This window comes from Esox lucius, chromosome 13, assembly GCF_011004845.1.
Source record: "Esox lucius isolate fEsoLuc1 chromosome 13, fEsoLuc1.pri, whole genome shotgun sequence".
Taxonomy (NCBI): Eukaryota; Metazoa; Chordata; class Actinopteri; order Esociformes; family Esocidae; genus Esox; species Esox lucius.
In genome coordinates this window covers 78,249-100,707 of record NC_047581.1, presented here as the reverse complement: position 1 = coordinate 100,707, position 22,459 = coordinate 78,249, and positions in this window count along the sequence as shown.

Sequence of the window (22,459 nt, the reverse complement as noted above, 5' to 3'; positions counted from 1 at the left end):
CTTTAGCGTGTAATGTAGAGATGTAGCCCAATCATATTGACCTAGAAGCAATGGTTTAGAAACCCTTTCCAAAGGCACTGTACACAACCCATAAGGTAAAATGCTAATTCTGTTTTTGGCCAGCAATGTAAACTCTAACATTGATTGATCCTGCAAAAGGTGTTCAATTGGTTATAGGTTATTCACATTTTTCCCCCAAATGCCTCTTAATATGAAAGTTATCTAAAAGTAATTCAAAGTAATCAGATTAATGAGTTTGAGTAATCTAAAATTAAATGTGGACAGTTAACTGTAACAGATTACATTTAAAAAGTAACCTACCCAACGCTGCATGTGCAACTGAAATGTAGGGATAGCAGCAATGAGGTTCCAGAGGTAAACACGTAGTACAAGGGAGTAGTGCAACAAGGTCCCTGAGAGGCAATACTGAGCGGCAGGCGGGTGGGATGAGTCACAGAGTTCAGCAGGGTTACAGTAGATGGGAAGAAGCTGTTCCTGAGCCTGCTGGTGTGGGAACAAAAAGACCTGTACCACCTGTCTTCGATTCATTTCTGTCAACATTTCTTTTTCCAGTAATTTCCTCCTTTGACCTCACCCTCTCCCAGTCCCCTTCCACCCACAAAGCAGGCTATGCGCTTGACCTTATTCTCACCAGATGCTGTAACCCAGCTGATCTTACTGAAACTCCACTCTCTCATCGCTACTTTATCTCATTCTCTCTCCCTCTGTCCTCTAACCCTGTTAACTCACCTCCTTCGTAGATAGTAATGCATTGTTGCAATCTTCGTTCCCTCTCTCCTTCTACTCTTCTATTTTATCATCTCTCCCTTCTACCAACACATTTTCTCTCTTGTCTCCTGAGTCTGCCTCCTCAACCCTACTCTCCCCTCTTTCCACCTTTTTCGACTATCTCTGTCCCTTGTCCTCTTGGCCAGCCTGGCTTTCCTCTCCCAATCCAGGGCTGACAGACTCACTGAGAGCTAACAGAACAGGGCTTGGCCATTTTTTCCTCACTCCTAAATTCTCCCCCTTCTTCCCTATCCACAGACGACCTTGAAAGGAAGGTTGACAAGGTCCACTCCAATTTTCACTAAACATGTTTAGGCTTCTGGCCCCACTGTCAGTGAACTACCAAGACCACCCTTCACTGCGTCACAAAGCCTCTCAGGACTGCCTAAGCAAACTCTCTTTCCTCTGTTCTTATCTTTCTTGATCATTCTGCTGCCTTTGACACTGTGAACCACCATATCCTCCTCTCCACACTTTCAGAGCTGGGGATCTCAGGTTCTGCCCACTCTTACTTTGCATCCTACCTGGCAGGCTGCTCCTACCAGGTAGCATGGATCAGGTCTGTGTCTCTGCCACACACTCGCATTACTGGTGTACCCCAGGGATGAGTCATTGGCCCACTCCTCTTTTCTCTCTACACAAGGTCACTTAGCACTATCATATCTGCACATAGCCTGTCCTATCATTGCTATGCCGATGACACTGAACTATTCTTCTCATTTCCCCCTTTCTTATTCCCAGGTTGCAACACGCATATCTGCATGCTTGGCATCTTAGCTTGGAAGTCAGCCCACCGCCTCAAGCTTAACCTTGATAAGACGGAACTGCTCTTTCTCCTGGGTAAGGCCTGCCTGCTCCAAGATCTATCCATCATGGCTGAGAACTCCACAGTGGTCCCCTCACAGAGCGTGAAGAACCTTGGTGTGACACTCAACAATAACTTGTTATATTCTGCAGATATCAATGCAGTGACTTGCTCTTGTAGAGTCATGCTTTAAAACATCTGCAAAATATGACCCTACCTTACCAGCAGGCAATGCTTAAACCTTACAACCCTACCCATGCACTCCGATCTGACACGCCATGTCTTTTGGCCACCCAACCGTCATGGGTGGGCAGTTCCCGCTCAGCCAAGGCAAAACTCTTCTCTGTCTTGGCACCTCAATGTTGGAATAAAGACATCCCAAACTGAATACACATAAGCCCATTGGCTATTTAGTGTCGCACTTTGAATGAACGTGACTTCCTGTGTACAGTTGAACAGATGTTTTTTTGCTATCTAAACATAACAAGCATACACTTTGACACAACCAACATCTACATAGTGAAATAAAGCAATAATATACATAATACTAAATTTAGCAGCAGTTTTCAAAGGGTACTGTAAACTAGCAGCAATTAGGGGTAGTAGTATTGAATGTTATAGATATGGCGAGTATGGCAAAAATATACATAATAATGTAAACTACAAGCAATTTCAGAAAGAGTAGAATGGGGAGTATGAAAAATATGGGTAGAAGTATTGAATATTATAGATACATATACACTCACCTAAAGGATTATTAGGAACACCTGTTCAATTTCTCATTAATGCAATTATCTAATCAACCAATCACATGGCAGTTGCTTCAGTGCATTTAGGGGTGTGGTCCTGGTCAAGACAATCTCCTGAACTCCAAACTGAATGTCAGAATGGGAAAGAAAGGTGATTTAAGCAATATGGAGCGTGGCATGGTTGTTGGTGCCAGACGGGCCGGTCTGAGTATTTCACAATCTGCTGAGTTACTGGGATTTTCACGCACAACCATTTCTTGGGTTTACAAAGAATGTTGTGAAAAGGGAAAAACATCCAGTATGCGGCAGTCCTGTGGGCGAAAATGCCTTGTTGATGCTAGAAGTCAGAGGAGAACGGGCAGACTGATTCAAGCTGATAGAAGAGCAACTTTGACTGAAATAACCACTTGTTACAACCGAGGTATGCAGCAAAGCATTTGTGAAGCCACAACACGCACAACCTTGAGGCGGATGGGCTACAACAGCAGAAGACCCCACCGGGTACCACTCATCTCCACTACAAATAGGAAAAGAGGCAACAATTTGCACAAGCTCACCAAAATTGGACAGTTGAAGACTGGAAAAATGTTGCCTGGTCTGATGAGTCTCGATTTCTGTTGAGACAGTCAGATGGTAGAGTCAGAATTGGGCGTAAACGGAATGAGAACATGGATCCATCATGCCTTGTTACCACTGTGCAGGTTGTTGTTGGTGGTGTAATGGTGTGGGGGATGTTTTCTTGGCACACTTTAGGCCCCTTAGTGCCAATTGGGCATCGTTTTAATGCCACGGCCTACCTGAGCATTGTTTCTGACCATGTCCATCCCTTTATGACCACCATGTACCCATCCTCTGATGGCTACTTCCAGCAGGATAATGCACCATGTCACAAAGCTTGAATCATTTCAAATTGGTTTCTTGAACATGACAATGAGTTCACTGTACTGAAATGGCCCCCACAGTCACCAGATCTCAACCCAATAGTGTTTATTCCACACAGACTGATATATTTCAAGTGTTTATTTCCTTTTATTTACCCAAAATTCAGTATCTCAGAAAATTAGAATATTGTGAAGGTTCAATATTGTAGACACCTGGTGCCACACTCTAATCAGCTAATTAACTCAAAACACCTGCCAAGGCCTTTAAATGGTCTCTCAGTCTAGTTCTGTAGGCTACACAATCATGGGGAAGATTGCTGATTTGACAGCTGTCCAAAAGACGACCATTGACACCTTGTACAAGGAAGACAAGACACAAAAGGTCATTGCTAAAGAGGCTGGCTGTTCACAGAGCTCTGTGTCCAAGCACATTAATAGGGAGGCAAAGGGAAGGAAAATATATGGTAGAAAAAAGTGCACAAGCAATAGGGATAACCGTACCTTGGAGAGGATTGTGAAACAAAACCCATTCAAAAATGTGGGGAAGATTCACAAAGAGTGGACTGCAGTTAGAGTCAGTGCTTCAAGAACCACCACACACATGCAATACATGGGTTTCAGCTGTCGCATTCCTTGTGTCAAGCCACTCTTGAACAAGACACAGGGTCAGAAGCTTCTCGCCTGGGCTAAAGACAAAAAGACTGGACTGCTGCTGAGTACTCCAAAGTTATGTTCTCTGATGAAAGTAAATTTTGCATTTCCTTTGGAAATCAAGGTCCCAGAGTCTGGAGGAAGAGAGGAGAGGCACAGAATCCACGTTGCTTGAAGTCTAGTGATGGTTTGGGGTGCCATGTCATCTGATGGTGTTGGTCCACTGTGTTTTCTGAGGTCCAAGGTCAACGCAGCCGTCTACCAGGAAGTTTTAGAGCACTTCATGCTTCCTGCTGCTGACCCACTTTATGGGTATGCAGATTTCATTTTGCAACAGGACTGGGCTCCTGCACACACCGCCAAAGCTACCAGAATAGGGATACCAGTGGTTTAAGGACTATGGTATCCCTATTCTTAATTGGCCAGCAAACTCGCCTGACCTTAACCCTATAGAAAATCTATGGGGTATTGTGAAGAGGAAGAAGCCAAACCCAACAATGCAGAAGAGCTGAAGGCCACTATCAGAGCAACCTCGGCTCTAATAACACCTGAGCAGTGCCACAGACTGATCGACTCCATGCCACGCCGCATTGCTGCAGTAACTCTGGCAACTAAGTTTTGAGTGCTGTACATGCTCATACTTTTCATGTTCATACTTTTCAGTATTGGTCTTAAGTAATATTCAAATTTTCAGAGATACTGAATTTTAGGGATTTTCATTAGTTGTCAGTTATAATCATCACAATTAAAAGAAATAAACATTTGAAATATATCAGTCTGTGTGCAATGAATGAATATAATATACAAGTTTCACTTTTTGAATGGAATTACAGACATAAATCAACTTTTTGATGATATTCTAATTATTTGACCAGCACCTGTACCTGTGCCTCTGCCCCATCCACCGGATGTTTGAGAGGACATATAGATGGATGGAGAAAGGGTGACAGGGGTAGCAATGTTTTCCATGTCTACGTCAGGCCGAAAAGTCAAGTGATTGAAAGGCAGCATAGCCTGGAATGAAATATGCTTTGTTGACAGCAGATTGGTAATTTCAGAGACTGCCAGGAACCAGGGATTCCACATGGGATGTACGTGAAAGATACAGTACGTTAGAAGGATTTGCATGACAGGGGAGGGGATCATCTAAGAAGGAAAACAAACACATATGTACTTATCAAAGCAACAGCAAAATGTTAAAGAAAGGCTTACAGAACTAGATATTAACAACAAAGATACTCAAGTGGGAGAGTGGGGCCTTCCTCTTTATCCTTCCTCGACTAACTTCTGCAGAAAAACATCTGTTTCAGCAGGTCTTTGTTTCAGTAACAACATAGCTGCTTACAAGATGGCCGGTGTCAGCTGCCGCTGAAAAATCACATGCACTGAAATACTACTTGTACCGGCTCAACTCTACTCGCCTCGCTTCTACTCGCTTTGGGAGCTTTTCCACTGCATGGTACCAGCTCAACTTGACTGTACACACTTCACCTTTTGTACTTTTCCACTGGCCAAATTATAGGATAGTACCTAGTACCAGATACCTTTTTTAGTACCTGCTCTGTTGAGTTTCCAAGCAAGCTGAGGCAATACCAAAAGGTGACATGAAAACACGCAATACTTCTGATTGGACAAGAGTGACTCAAAGCATACAGCAAAGCAAAACAAGCTGTTCTGCTGTTAGCCGTGCTTTGTGGGTCTGTCCCATGAGTCCTTGTATTAAAATGGGTTAATTTCAGTGCCATTACACAGGACCAGACTCTTAATTTAAGCGATTGTAATTTAAGCAATCCTCCTACAAAATGACCTAATCTTTTTCCTCTGGTTTAATCTTTAGGCTAACTGGCATACATTGCACTGGTCAAAGTAGTAATGTCAAGCCAAACAGAAGCAACCAACCAAGCTTTCTAACCATTTTTGCAGTCTGCAATGCATTGAGACAAAAGTTAGTAATGTCAGATGAGTTAGTAAAGTGTGGTCAAAAATGTGTGGTCACTTTTCCAGGAAAACATACATGAATTACAATCCTGTTTTCAAAAAAGTTGGGACACTGGGTAAAATGTAAATAAGAACTGAATGCAATAATGTGGAAATCTTTCTATATTCAATAGAAAATAGTAGAAAGACAACATATCAAATGTTAAAACTGAGCCATTTTATTGTTTCTTGAAAAATATATGCCCAACCATGAAACAATTTTTTTAAATGTGTTGTTGTCATCAAATTCAAAACGGGCATATATTTTTCTTTCAAAATCTTGAACTTTTAAGATTTTGTGTTTGTACTATTTTCTATTAAATATAGGGATTCAATGATTTGCACATCGTAGCATTTGGTTTTTATTTGCATTTTACACATTGTCCCAACTTGGAAATGGGGCTGTATTTAATGCATTGCATTTATTTGGTTAACAGGCTGTGTGCCTCAACTGTAATATTTAACATGCTGCAACTTGGCTGGGTAAGCTTGAGTGTGTGTGTGTGTGTGTGTGTGTGTGTGTGTGTGTGTACGAACGTGCATACATGCATTCCTGCCTGCACCATAGTTCTATTTGAGATTAGGATCTATAGGTTTGTGACACCTGGTGAAAAATTTACAATGTTTTCAGAAAAAACATTTCATTTGGGTCAAGCCCTACACCCTCCGAGTGTTCTTTCTTTTTTTATAATGACAAATATTTAATTTACTTTATCCTTTATTGATCAGGCTTACAACAGACAATATTTATATTCACATTCACATCTAATAACACATTCAATCATTATCACATTTCACATGAAATATTTTCATAATAATCATACTTTGCTTATTTTCCAAAAAATCATGCTTTGCCTATTTTCCAATTCAATGCTTTCACATTCAGCCTGTCATACATCATATATTATCATATTTTAATTTGCAAGTCAAAAACAAAAATGTCCACATGGCTTGTTATCTTTACCTCTCGTAATACAGTTTCTGTCTCAATCCACTCTGACTCATTTATTAGAGAGGTCCCCCACCCACTCAAAGCACACACACACATGGTCACAGAAACGCACATATACCACACAAACACACACACACAATCATCATTCACATACTCAATATCATAGGGACTTTTGTTCAGAGATTTCCACACATGCTATTCAGTATTATGAGTATTAAGTATTTATAAGTGTGTGTGTGTGTGTGTGTGTGTGTGTGTGTATATATATATATATATATATATATATGTGTGTGTGTATATATATTTGTATTTGTGCACTTTGACCACAGTTTCATCTGAGATTAAAATCTTTAATTTTGTGACGTGTTAATGCTGTGACGAGTGCTCAATTAAGACTTTCCTGTGACATATGGCTTTATAGTAGTTTCTACAGTAATTTTCACTTCCCCAAACAAAAATATAAAATTGAGAAGTAGCATCAGCATCATCATGACCTCACTCCACCCCTTCTTCCTCACTTTCCCCTATGTCTTTCACTCCCATTCTTCTCACTTGAAACCTTCTCCACGACTTCTCACAGCCTTTTGCTTTCAGTTTCAAGATACCTCACTCCTTCTTATACATTTCACAACAACAGCTTGTGTAAAACTAGACTGATGTTTGAGGGTACATATGTAGTAGTACATATGTGGTACTCTAGAAAACTCTATCAACAAGTTCTATCAATCAGTGTTGTAAATATGTCAATATACACTACTGTTTGGGGTCACTGAGTCACTTACAAATGTCCTTGTTTTCCATGAAAACATACACCAAACAGCCATAACATTAGACCACCTGCCTAATATTGTGTGGGTCCCCCTTTTGGCACCAAAACAGTCCTGACCCGTCGAGGCATGGACTCCACAAGACCTCTGAAGGTTTGTTGTGGTATCTGCCACCTTGACGTTAGCAGTAGATCCTTTAAGTCAGGTAAGTTATGAAGTGGAGTCTCCATGAATCAGACTTGTTTGTCCAGCACATCCTACAGATGCTCAATTAGATTGAGATCTGGGGAATTTGGAGGCAAAGTCAACACCTTGAACTCATTGTTGTGTTCCTCAAACCATTCCAGAACCATTTTTGCCTTGTGGTAGGGTGCATTATCCGGCTGAAAGAGGCCATTGCCATCAGGGAATACCATTGTCATGAAAGGGTGCACATGGTCTGCAACAATGCTTAGGAAGGTGGTACCCAAGATTTCCCAGCAGAACCTTACCCAAAGCATCACACTGCCTCCGTCGGCTTGCTTTTTTCCCATAGTGCATCCTGGTGCCATGTGTTCTCCAACTAAGTGACACGCGTGGCCATCGACGTGATGTAAAAGGAAATGTGATTCATCAGAGCAGGCCACCTTCTTCCATTGCTCCATGGTCCAGTTCTGATGCTCATGTGTCCATTGTATGCGCTGTAGGGCAATGTTCACAGGGTTAGCATGGGCACCCTGACTGGTCTGCGGCTACGCAGCCACATACGCAACAAACTGTGATGCACTGTGTTCTGACACCTTTCTATCAGTACCAGCTTTAACTTTTTCAGCAATTTCAGCTACAGTCGTGGCCAAAAGTTTTGAGACTGACACAAATACACATTTTCACAAAGTCTGCTGCTTCATTGTTTTTAGATATTTTTGTCAGATGTTACTATGGTATACTGAAGTATAATTACAAGCATTTCATAAGTGGCTTTTATTGACAATTACATTAGGTTTAAGGATAGAGTCAATATTTGTCCCTTCTTTTTCAAGACCTATGCAATATGCCCTGGCATGCTGTCAATTAAATTCTGGGCCACATCCTGACTAATGGCGGCCCATTCTTGCATAATCAATGCTTGGAGTTTGTCAGAATTTGTGGGTTTTTGTTTGTCCACCCACCTCTTGAGGATTGACCACAAGTTCTCTGGAGAGTTTCCTGGCCATGGACCCAAAAATTTTTAATGGCAAAGTTCTGCATCATGCTGGAAAAGGCATTGTTCGTCACCAAACTGTTCTTGGATGTTTGGAAGAAGTTGCTCTTGGATGATGTTTTGGTACCATTCTTTTTTCATGGCTGTGTTCTTAGGCAAAATTGTGAGTGAGCCCACTCCCTTGGCTGAGAAGCAAACCCACACATGAATGGTTTCAGGATGCTTTGCTGTTGGCATGACACAGGACTGATTGTCTTCTCAAGCTTTTTTCCAGATGCCCCAAACAATCGGAAAGGGGATTCATCAGAGAAAATGTCTTCACCCCTGTCCTCAGCAGTCCAATCCCTGTACGTTTTGCAGAATATCAGTCTGTCCCTGATATTTTTCCTGGAGAGACGTGGCTTCTTTGCTGCCCCTCTTGACACCTGGCCATCCTCCAAAAGTCTTTGCCTCACAGTGCGTGCAGATGCACTCACACCTGCCTGCTGCCATTCCTGAGCAAGCTCTGCGCTGGTGGTGCCCCGATCCCGCAACTGAATCAACTTTAGGAGACGGTACTGGCACTTGCTGGACTTTCTTGGGCATCCTGAAGCCTTCTTTTTTGGGGGATTAAGTTCATTGTCATGGCAAAGAAGGACTTAATCGATTGCAATTCATCTGGTCACTCTTCATAACATTCTGGAGTATAAGCAAATTGCAATCATAAAAACTGAGGCAGTAGACTTTTTGAAAATGAATATTTGTGTCATTCTCAAAACTTTTGGCCACAACTGTACAGTAGCTTGTCTGTTGGATCGGACCACAGGGGCCAGGATTCACTCCCCATGTGCATCAATGAGCCTTGGCCAGGATCAATGTTATTTTGGCTGTTTACCAAAATGTATTCGAGTTACAGTTAAATATTGAATATGGGCTTAAAGTGCAGTCCCTCAGCTCTAATTTGAGGGTATTCACATCCAAATTGGAGGAAGGGTTTAGGAATAACAGCTCTTCAATATGTTGCCCCCCTCTTTTTCAAGGGACCAAAGGTAATTTGACATTTGACTCAAAAGCTGTTTCATGGACAGGTGTGGGCTATTCCTTCATTATTTCTTCATCAAGAAAGAAACATCCTTGTTAGAAATCAGCTGGTTTGTATAGTGATTGAAATAATGATCACGTACCCGGTCGTCAAGGGAGAGAGTAATTCAATTGCTTATTGCAGCATTTGACAGTCTATTGTTCATGAGGTTACAGACTCGTTCTCATCTCATCTCAGAGAAACTTCCAGTCGTACCTCGACTTTATAGACATTGCAACCTGGAATACAGTTTTGCTCAAAAGTTTTCATACCCTTGGAGAATTGGTAATATATGTACCATTTGTAAAGAAAACATGAGTGAGCAATGTGTGATTTACACTCACCTAAAGGATTATTAGGAACACCATACTAATACTGTGTTTGACCCCCTTTCGCCTTCAGAACTGCCTTAATTCTACGTGGCGTTGATTCAACAAGGTGCTGAAAGCATTCTTTAGAAATGTTGGCCCATATTGATAGGATAGCATCTTGCAGTTGATGGAGATTTGTGGAATGCACATCCAGGGCATGAAGCTCCCGTTCCACCACATCCTAAAGATGCTCTATTGGGTTGAGATCTGGTGACTGTGGGGGCCATTTCAGTACAGTGAACTCATTGTCATGTTCAAGAAACCAATTTGAAATGATTCGAGCTTTGTGACATGGTGCATTATCCTGCTGGAAGTAGCCATCAGAGGATGGGTACATGGTGGTCATAAAGGGATGGACATGGTCAGAAACAATGCTCAGGTAGGCTGTGGCATTAAAACGATGCCCAATTGGCACTAAGGGGCCTAAAGTGAGCCAAAAAAAACATCCCCCACACCATTACACCACCACCACCCGCCTGCACAGTGGTAACAAGGCATGATGGATCCACGTTCTCATTCTGTTTACGCCAAATTTTGACTCTACCATCGGAATGTCTCAACAGAAATCGAGACTCATCAGACCAGGCAACATTTTTCCAGTCTTCAACTGTCCAATTTTGGTGAGCTCGTGCAAATTGTAGCCTCTTTTTCCTATTTGTAGTGGAGATGAGTGGTACCTGGTGGGGTCTTCTGCTGTTGTAGCCCATCTGCCTCAAGGTTGTGCGTGTTGTGGCTTCACAAATGCTCTGCTGCATACCTCGGTTGTAACAAGTGGTTATTTCAGTCAAAGTTGCTCTTCTATCAGCTTGAATCAGTCTGCCCGTTCTCCTCTGACCTCTAGCATCAACAAGGCATTTTCACCCACAGGACTACCGCATACTGGATGTTTTTCCCTTTTCACACCATTCTTTGTAAACCCTAGAAATGGTTGTGCGTGAATATCCCAGTAACTCAGCAGATTGTGAAATACTCAGACCGGCCCGTCTGGCACCAACAACCATGCCACGCTCAAAATTGCTTAAATCACCTTTCTTTCCCATTCTGACATTCAGTTTGGAGTTCAGGAGATTGTCTTGACCAGGACCACACCCCTAAATGCATTGAAGCAACTGCCATTTGATTGGTTGATTTGATAATTGCATTAATGAGAAATTGAACAGGTGTTCCTAATAATCCTTTAGGTGAGTGAAAGTGTTCCCCTTATTTTTTTTGAGCAGTGTACATTAACACCAAGCTCATGGAGAAACAGCATTAACTACATTAAAACCAGCACATAGGGAGACACCAATGAATTATGAAAGACCACAGAGCATGACCACAGGGCATGATAATAGCATACATGATAAAAACCATAGACCAGTCAGCACTAGAGAGACAATAAAAGCAATACAGCAGGACACAATTTTAGACAATAGACACCCTGAACCACACTGTTGTGGTCCCTGTGCACAATTAACCTTGGAGTCCCTGGGAACGATCAGTGAACGGAGTTAGCCATCCCATCCTCGTTGCCAAATTGTCATGGAAATCACTAAATGGGAAAGGCATTATTTTCACAAGTAAAGCTTTATTCAAGATTTGCAAATCTGGAGCAGTTAACACTCTCAGCAGAGTCAGTTCAAAAGCTTTCCGTTGAGGGTTGAGCTCAGGCCTATATACATTCAGTAGAGCCCAATATGTCCCCCTCCTTTGCATGGTTAGTCAACAAGTCTTTGGCTTAGAAAGATAACAAAATGTTTACAGCCCTTGAGAAGTTTAACCAAAACTATAGCTATCTGTTGTAGGCACATCCCGTACAAGTGAGCAGAGTCGAAAACACATAACGGCCTTACTAAATGATGATATTAATATCATATTGCTTATTCTAAGTATAATCCAGTCATTTAGTAAGGCCATTATGTGTTTACCACACAAGTCAAAACTGTAGAACTACCATAAACTGAAGCAGTTATAGGTGAATATGTTTTCCAAGTGGGAGTGTGGAAAAAAGTAGATTGTTATATCGTTTTTTGTAGTTGATTCCAATGTGTAGAGAACTGAAAGGAGGAGTGACAGCAAGATGTGTTTGCTTTAGGGATTTTTAACTGGATGTGACTAGCAGATTGGGTGCTGTACCTGTGGGAGGAGGGATGAAGGGAGGGATTTTAATTTAACACTTTTTCCGTTAATAAATAATTCTATAAGTTATTTCATAGGTTTGATCTCTTCACTACTATCTACAATGTAGAAAATAGTAGAAATAAAGACAAAACCTTCAATTAGTAGGCATGTCACAATTTTTGACTGGTACTGTAATTGAATTCTGTATATTTAGATTATTGTAATTCGGTTGACCCATCCTCTGTCTCCCATCACAACAATTGATCTCTGTAGTTGATTGATAATCAAAAATAGCCTCATTGTGACCTGCTCTCCTGTAGTTGATTGATAATCACCCACAGCCTCATGGTGACCTCCCGTAATTGATTGATAATCACCAACAGCCTCATGGTGACCTGCCTTCCTGTAGTTGATTGATAATCACAAATAGCCTCATGTTGACCTGCCCTCCTGTTGTTGTGGAATTTCTCTATCACACTGTCCCCCAGCGTAGATCAAAGAATGAACTGTATCATTACTGTGTCTGGGTGGTTTATTGGATGATCCTGAACATAATGATGAACTTCACCATGCTTAAAGACAAACTAAATGTCTTATTTGTTATTGTAAAACATCTCCCAATTACTTCCCTTTACATGACTTAGTTGAATCTTGGCTTACTATTAAAGTTCCCATACAAGTATTGCATATGGGGGACATATAATAATTGAATATGTAACTTGACTCCTAGTTTGACTCCTGAACAAATTTAAGCTTGCCTAAACAAAGAATCTTAATGAATATGCCACAACTATGTTGTTATTTGTAGGATATTCAAGTTCACACTCATAATGAAATATTAAAGGGAATGAAAGCTTATGCAATCCACCACTATTGACAAGATTATTGAGACTAATATGCAGGATTTGCTCAGGCTTTCTGTGGGATTCAAATAATCACATTGCCTTTTTTAATTGAAATATTATGCAGAATTGTTTCATGCAGGATTTGTCTGTCCCTGAGACTCATTTGCAGGTAGCAGGATTGTGTGTATACAGCAATCATTAATGCACTAAATCAAATACTGATTGTATATACTAACAGTTCTGTTCAGTGACATATAGCAGAGGTGGGGGACTCTAGTCACATGACTTGACTCGAGTCTGACTCGAGTCACAATTTTCAGGACTTGTGACTTGCTTGATTAAAGTATGAAAATTACTTGACTTGACTTTGACTTGAGAACAAGTTACTTGAGACTTGACTTGAAGTGGAAGAGTCGACAATGACTTGAACTTATAATAAACAAACAGCAATAAAATTATTTTGTATGTTGTGACATCAGCAGCACTAATCAGCGTATGTGCCTTTAACGCTGCACAATTCAAACCGCGCCAAACATGGCAGACAGTAACGTTAGTCGAGCTCCACAAATAGTATCGTTTGGATACAAGGACTTTGAACTGGACCGGGTGAATAAAAAAAGATTTGCCAGATGCAAAATATGCAACAACGTCAAATGTCATTCGTCATTTTAAGAACCACAAGGAAAGGTAAGAAAGTAATCTCAGTTTCACTAAGATCTATAACGATTGAGTAATTAATTTTGTTTGTCATAATTTGGCCTTGGTTGCATATTTTTTATATTTTTTTCTTGTTAGAAATGTGACCATTATCATTACAGAATACATCTGGTAAATAAATGTAAGGGAATTTGACTATAACAGTGGCATAGCCTGAATTTTAATGTTGATGGGCATCTTAAAATGAGCGGGCATGTATATTATTACACGTAGGCCATAATGTCTGTATTAAATGTGCGCATTTTCAAGTGTTTGTGGACTGCGTGTGGAAACTAAAAAGCATTGTGCTTACACCATAACAGTTAACTTTACTGCATGAAAGGCTAACATGGAGGCGCCGATGTGATTACTAGCACCTAAACATTTCGAAGAGTTTTTTTTTTTTTTTTTACTCATACAGACAAGAATAATTACAGCGTAATTACATATTAGGCAGTTTTTCAGTCACAATAATTAGTTTATAAGGTTGTCATATTAGCCCTTATTACATGTATTGGCTGAATTCCAGTGCAGAATGCGTGTTATTTCTTGATAACAGACCGTTGCCATTAAAAACAGCGCGTTGCTATGGACGCAGCAGGATTCTAACCAGAGACGGAACGGACAATTTTCTTTAGAGCAAGCAATACAATCGTTTTTAAATCAATAAATTCCTTTTGAAATCAATATTTTGTGTCAAATTGATTCATTTGGTAGGTAGCCATGTAATAAGCGGGATAAGGTATAGCGAGGCGGTTGTTATAGCGAATACAACCCCTTCAGGCTGATTCAAGATCCCCCCCAAAAAATCGTACCGCGGAGCAGAAAAATATTTGATTTTGAAATCGAGCTTCGCACCAAGCGCACGTCAGAAACAGAGGACAGTGTGTGTGTGTGTTCATCTCTTTAGTACTGTGACTTGACTTGAAACTTATAAGGACTCGACTTGACTTGCTTAGGGTGAACCCTTGACTTGACTTGAGTTGCTTGATTTATCTGAACTGTGACTTGAGACTTGACTCGAGACTTGATGGTTAAGACTTGAGACTTGCTTGGACTTGACCATGTGTGACTTGTCCCCATCTCTGGTTTAGACTATATTTATACTGAACCAATCCTGTTCACAAGGAACACAGTTTATGTTTGGTCTTCCATAATCAGATTAAACTATGTTTTGATGTTTAAACAGATTACTAGCTGTTGTTTTTTTTTGTTGGTCTGAAGTCACTTAGGTTATTAAATTACAATTACAGGTTATGATCAGTGATTTGTCATCATCGCAACAAACTGTTATTACCAGAACTGCAATGTCATCACCATCACAATACATATTTTTGCCAATAAATTATGTATAAATTACAAAAACATCCTACATTTATATATTTCTGACAATGTTGGACAGTGTAAATGATCACTGTATTAAAAAGTTTTGATATATGGCATTCACTTAAAATAAGCTTATATTCCAAGCCAGGGTAGATGGATGAATCAGAAATGTAGATACTTAAATGATTATAATTCATCTTGCAAGTAAAAATCAACAATCCCATTAAGTTCAAGATAAAATGGATTCCATGTGAAACATCAAAATGTTTTAATAGCACTGATTTATCATTTAAGTTTAATTTTTTACATATATTTGAAGATGTGATGGTAATGACACATTTACTTGACATAGTTAAGAAAATGGCAAAAAATCATAAATTCCCTTATCTTATGGTCTCAACCAATCTCGTAACGTCGCTCCTGACTAATGGACTGATAATTTGATGTATACCAATTAGTCAAATTGTGAATTTTAATTTTCAAAATTGCAGCAACCTAATTTGGCCCTTAATCTGAGAAATGCCCATCTATTAATCTTTACTTAATGTCAATTATCTCGCCAACAAATCATTATTGGTCAATTATAATATCCTACAACCTAGATTTTATGTTTCTCACTGAAACGTGGCTAACAGAAGATTGTAGTGCTAACGAGACAACACGAAAAATGTGGTTATGTATATGTGTTGAAATGGTAGGTATGGAGTGGCTGCCCTATTCAAAAATACATTCCAGTGCAAAGAAAATACACTTGGTTAGTTTATTTCTTTTGAATACCTCTGTTTTACATAGAAGGGTGCATATTTACAGACCTCCATGATATTCTGCACATTTTATTGATGATTTTTTTATCAAACGTGTTTATTATTAACATCCACATAGATAATAATATGGACAATAATGCCAAATAACTTTTTGCACTTTTGACACTGATTTCACTCAACATGTGAAAGAGCGTACACACACTCAACGCCCCATTCTCGATCTGGTTATCTCTAAATGTCTCGATATTTCCTCTGTCATGGTTAAATACTTGACCCTGTTTGATCATTTCTGTGTCTTTTTTTAATCAATGAATGTTCAAGTAAACTCTTTCTGTTGAGATTAGGTACATTAATTAGAGTACCAATTCTCAGTTTATGGAAGCCATAGCTATCTCTCCAACAATGTGGCGAGTCAGGTGATGTACTCCTGGATAATATTAATGCCAAAATATTGAATGTCATGGATCGTGTTGCACCAGTAAAGGTAAAGAAAAATGTGAGCAAACAGAAAACGCCATGGAGAACCACTATGATGTTAAGTGCCCTGAAAAGAGAATGTAGGAAAGTGGAGGAAAACTAAACTTCAGCTCCACTATGACACTGGGTTGACATGCGTCCTTCACAAAGACAAATCTGCCCGATTCCAACCTTGCTGAAGCACCCCCAGATCATCACTGATCCTCCACCAAATTTCACAGGGTGTGTGAGACACTGGCTTGTAGGGTTACCCAGGTCTTCATCTAACCATTAGACGACCAGGTGTTGGGCAAAGCAGAAAATGTGACTCGTCAGAGATGACCTTACCCCATTTCTCTACTGTTCAATCCTGATGGTCTTTTGCAAACTTCAGCCTCGCTCTTCTTTGCTTCTCATTGATGAAGGGCTTTTTTCTAGCTTTGTACGACTTCAGCCCTGCCCATAGGAGCCCGTTTCGAACTGTCCTTGCCGTGCACTTCACCCCAGCTGCTGTTTGCCATTATTTTTGTAAGTCACTTGATGTCATCCTACAGTTGTTGAGTGACAGTCTAATGAGCTGACGGTCATCTCGGTCAGTGGAGCGTCGTTTTCACCCTCTGCCAGTCTGTAGCTTCGTTATCCCCAATGTCTGTTGCTTGACCTTGTTCTTACGAACCGCTGTCTTTGAAATTTTCAGAATGGAAGCAACCTGACGCTCACTGTATCCCTCTGGCAGTAAAGCCAGAATTGAACCCTTCTTTTCCTCACTCAAAGCTTTTCTTTTCAACTCTTTTGTCATGCTGAATATTTTTTTAATTCAAATTAACTTTGAGGTACATCTTGCACTGTTTTTGCCATCCAGCTGGTCCTATTGCAAGAGGATAGTGATGACCACAGCAGTGGTTTTTCCTCGTTACATTAGATATGGTTCAGGTAATCACCAAATCAATACCTCATTAAGTAAAATTAGGTGTGCCTGTGTTGGAATTTAACAGACACTGGAATGGAATGGCTACCATATATATAGAGATGCTGATTTAAGATAAATTAGGAGTGGTCTTAATTTTTTTTCCAGAGCTGTATGTCTGGTACTATTATAAGTAAGGCTTGTTACCATACCATACCATACCATACCATACCATACCATCATCTTCCGCTTATCCGGGGCCAGGTCGCGGGGGCAGCAGTCTAAGCAGGGATGCCCAGACTTCCCTCTCCCCAGACACTTCCTCCAGCTCTTCCGGGGGGACACCGAGGCGTTCCCAGGCCAGCCGGGAGACATAGTCCCTCCAGCGTGTCCTAGGTCTTCCCCGGGGTCTCCTCCCGGTGGGACGGGACCGGAACACCTTCCCAGGAAGGCGTTCCAGAGGCATCCGAAACAGATGCCCAAGCCACCTCAGCTGACCCCTCTCGATGTGGAGGAGCAGCGGCTCTACTCTGAGCTCCTCCCGGGTGACCGAGCTTCTCACCCTATCTCTAAGAGATCGCCCGGCCACCCTGCGGAGAAAGCTCATTTCGGCCGCCTGTATCCGGGATCTTGTCCTTTCGGTCATGACCCAAAGCTCATGACCATAGGTGAGAGTAGGAACGTAGATTGACTGGTAAATCGAGAGATTCGCCTTGCGGCTCAGCTCTTTCTTCACCACGACAGACCGATACATCGACCGTATTACTGCAGAAGCTGCACCGATCCGTCTGTCAATCTCCCGTTCCATCCTTCCCTCACTCGTGAACAAGACCCCTAGATACTTAAACTCCTCCACTTGAGGCAGGCACTCTCCACCAACCTGAAGTGGACAAGCCACCCTTTTCCGACTGAGGACCATGGCCTCGGATTTGGAGGTACTGATTTTCATCCCCACCGCTTCACACTCGGCTGCAAACCGTCCCAGTGCATCCTGAAGGTCCTGGTTAGAAGGGGCCAACACGACAACATCATCTGCAAAGAGCAGAGACGAAATTGTGTGGTCCCCAAACCTGACACGCTCCGGCCCCTGGCTGCGCCTAGAAATTCTGTCCATAAAAATTACGAACAGAACCGGTGACAAAGGGCAGCCCTGCCGGAGTCCAACATGCACAGGGAACAAGTCTGACTTACTGCCGGCAATGCGGACCAAGCTCCTGCTTCGGTCGTACAGGGACCTGACAGCCCTTAGCAAAGGACCCAGGACCCCATATTCCCGAAGTACCCTCCACAAGATGCCGCGAGGGACACAGTCGAATGCCTTCTCCAAATTCACAAAACACATGTGGACTGGTTGGGCAAACTCCCATGAACCCTCCAACACCCCGTAGAGGGTATAGAGCTGGTCCAGTGTTCCACGGCCCGGACGAAAACCACACTGTTCCTCCTGAATCCGAGGTTCTACTATCGGCCGTATTCTCCTCTCCAGAACCCTGGCATAGACTTTCCCGGGGAGGCTGAGAAGTGTGATCCCCCTATAGTTGGAACACACCCTCCGGTCCCCCTTCTTAAAAAGAGGGACCACCGCCCCGGTCTGCCATCCCAGAGGCACTGTCCCCGACCGCCACGCGATGTTGCATAGGCGTGTCAACCAAGACAGCCCCACAACATCCAGAGACTTGAGGTACTCAGGGCGGATCTCATCCACCCCCGGTGCCTTGCCACCGAGGAGTTTCTTGACCACCTCAGTGACGCTGTTATCCTAAAATTATAAAAGTCTCCAATATGAAAGACTGCGTAGCCTGGATTTTTCAGTGGTTTTATCAATCAAGTTGGATCTATACCCCACATTGGGTGACAGCTTGGGCGATAAGCTACCGGTAGGCAAACATAGATTGATAAAACCTAGTTCATGCATTGGCAATATTATATAAGGATAATATGTGTGTATATATATATATATATATATATATATATATATATATATATATATATATATATATATATATATATATATATATACACACACACACACACTCACCTAAAGAATTATTAGGAACACCATACGTTTGACCCCCTTTCACCTTCAGAACTGCCTTAATTCTATATGGCATTGATTCAACAAGGTGCTGAAAGCATTCCTTAGAAATGGGGGCAATTTTAGTACAGTGAACTCATTGTCATGTTCAAGAAACCAATTTGAAATGTTTCAAGCTTTGTGACATGGTGCATTATCCTGCTGGAAGTAGCCATCAGAGGATGGGAACATGGTGGTCATAAAGGGATGGACATGGTCAGAAACAATGCACAGGTAGGCCATGGCATTTAAACGATGCCCAATTGGCACTAAGGGGCCTAAAGTGTGCCAAGAAAACATCCCCCACACCATTACACCACCACCACCAACCTACACAGTGGTAACAAGGCATGATGGATCCATGTTCTCATTCTGTTTACGCCAAATTCTGACACTACCATCTGAATGTCTCAACAGAAATCGAGACTCATCAGACCAGGCAACATTCTTCCAGTCTTCAACTGTCCAATATTGGTGAGCTTGTGCAAATTGTAGCCTCTTTTTCCTATTTATAGTGGAGATGAGTGGTACCCGGTGGGGTCTTCTGCTGTTGTAGCCAATCCGCCTCAAGGTTGTGCGTGTTGTGGCTTCACAAATGCTTTGCTGCATACCTCGGTTGTAACGAGTGGTTATTTCAGTCAAAGTTGCTCTTCTATCAGCTTGAATCAGTCAGCCCATTCTCCTCTGACCTCTAGCATCAACAAGGCATTTTCGCCCACAGGACTGTCGCATAATGGATGTTTTTCCCTTTTCACACAATTCTTTGTAAACCCTAGAAATGGTTGTGCGTGAAAATCCCAGTAACTGAGCAGATTGTGAAATACTCAGACCGGCCCGTCTGGCACCAACAACCATGCCATGCTCAAAATTGCTTAAATCACCTTTCTTTCCCATTCTGACATTCAGTTTGAAGTTCAGGAGAACTTGTCTTGACCAGGACCACACCCCTAAATGCATTGCAGCAACTGCCATGTGATTGGTTGATTGGATAATTGCATTAATGAGAAATTGAACAGGTGTTCCTAATAATCCTTTAGGTGAGTGAAAGTGTATTTATTTTTCTAAAAGCAAATTTACACACTGCGTAAGGCGATGGGACAAATATGGCAACAATAATTTTATATTGAACAGGCTATAATGGCCTATCGAAACCATGGAGAGAAACAGAATTTTATTGTTCAACTGAATGTGTGAAGATGTTAAGAAAATAATATTTGCAGATGCTGATTTAAGAAAAACTTGGATGAGCAGAACATTTATGATGACTATGGAAGTACATCTTATTGGAATCATGAGAGTACTTTTCAGTGAAACAAACAATTGGCATATGAAGACCTTTTAACAAATTGAAGGATGTATTCAGATTTGTTCTGTTCACTAATTATTGGCATGATGATATCATAGATGACCACTATGTATAGAGAATTGAAATTAGCAACCTGAGGCCCATTCATTTGATGCTTGACTATCCATGAGTAATTTATTTAAGGATTGACACCAAGGACAGATTATGTAATTTCTTGAACTAATGTACATTTCAGAATTGTCTGCTTTTCCATTGCCTGGTATGTGACTCTGGTCTTTGTTTATGACACAGGTCTTAATGATATCAGTAGATCATTGGGTTCTCTGACCATTTATTAATCTACCTAAACCAATAAGGGTATCTGTTCTTTAGGAATGTGGCCAGCTGTCTGGGGGTCTTTTACAATGTTCCCCTATCCCCTTGGGGGTGAACACCTAGGACAAGATAGAGGAAAACACAAGTGGGGGCAGGGAAGGATAAAGGAACAAATGTTGTCTTTAGAGAATTAATAAGCAGTCTTACTAGTTTTTACCGATAGAATTACCATAACACAACATACTTGCACATAAAACTAACACATGCACTACAGGAGAGTCATATTCATTAAGCTAGGATCTACACAAAATGAAGAAACAGATACTGCAAAAGTTAGACAAAGAGACATAGCGCTGCTCATTGCATTGCTGTTTGCAGAAAAAGGTATAGGAGAAACTTAGTGAATGCGTGGAATTGCTCCTTGAACTGCTCCATGTCGATCTTATTTTGTATACTACCGGATATGAACTGCTCGCCCAATCAGCATTTGTTTGATGCCCAGAATCACAGAATATGCAATGCATTAAGAATTGAGAGGTGTGCATGAAAGCTCTTCTGCGAGCTAGTTACCCAAAATGCCTTTCTCAGCATCGCTTTGCAGAGCCATTTACATTAAACTATGGAGAAGAATAAAACAAGCGGAACTGGTCTGCTCATGATTGAGTTCTCAATTTGAAAGAGGCCTTTTCTCACACTTGGGTCTCCGGTGACCCCTACCGGACATACTTGAAACATTTTCTATATAATCGCTATATCATAAATAGGCTTGGATGTTTCTAAATCTACTTGCTCCTTGAACTGTGACTAAATTACATATCCTAAATTGCAATCATTACAATACCTTTTCGTTTACCCAATCTGATAAATGCGCAATGATTGTTTCACAAGTTACTGGAAACGACTCCTGGTGCATACACAAGCACATATTACAATGCAGAATTTCAATTAAACATCAGGCGCCGTATTCACAAAGCCTTTCATCTTACCACGAAGAGGCCTCCCAAACAGCAGTACATTTTACCTCTTAAAACCTATTCAGAAATCTCCTGAGACCAACCTTTATTATGAAATGGGGAGAAATCCTAAACTAAGAAAAAGGGCAGAGTTGACCCCATTGCTATTGTTGATGTTGTGTTCCATGAACAAGCTTACTTAGTATGCCCACAGTGATTGGCAAAATGAGGAGGGTCTCATCGGTGAATTCATCATAGCTATACCGTAGAAGGATTTATCACGTTGCCATATTGAAATAGTTATTCAAATGCTATATTGGGTTGTTGAAGTTACTGACTAGCTCTACTATGATCATAACCTCATGATTGAGATGACACCTTTTTAAAAGATCGGTATCATTAAATGTTGACCTGGGAATGAGGCGGATTGCCGACAGCAGCCATTTTAGGATTGTTTGTGATTTGTTAGTAGTTGGTCCTCTTGACTACCAGTAACTTGACTACTAGTAACTGACCAAAACTTTAGGGGCCATAA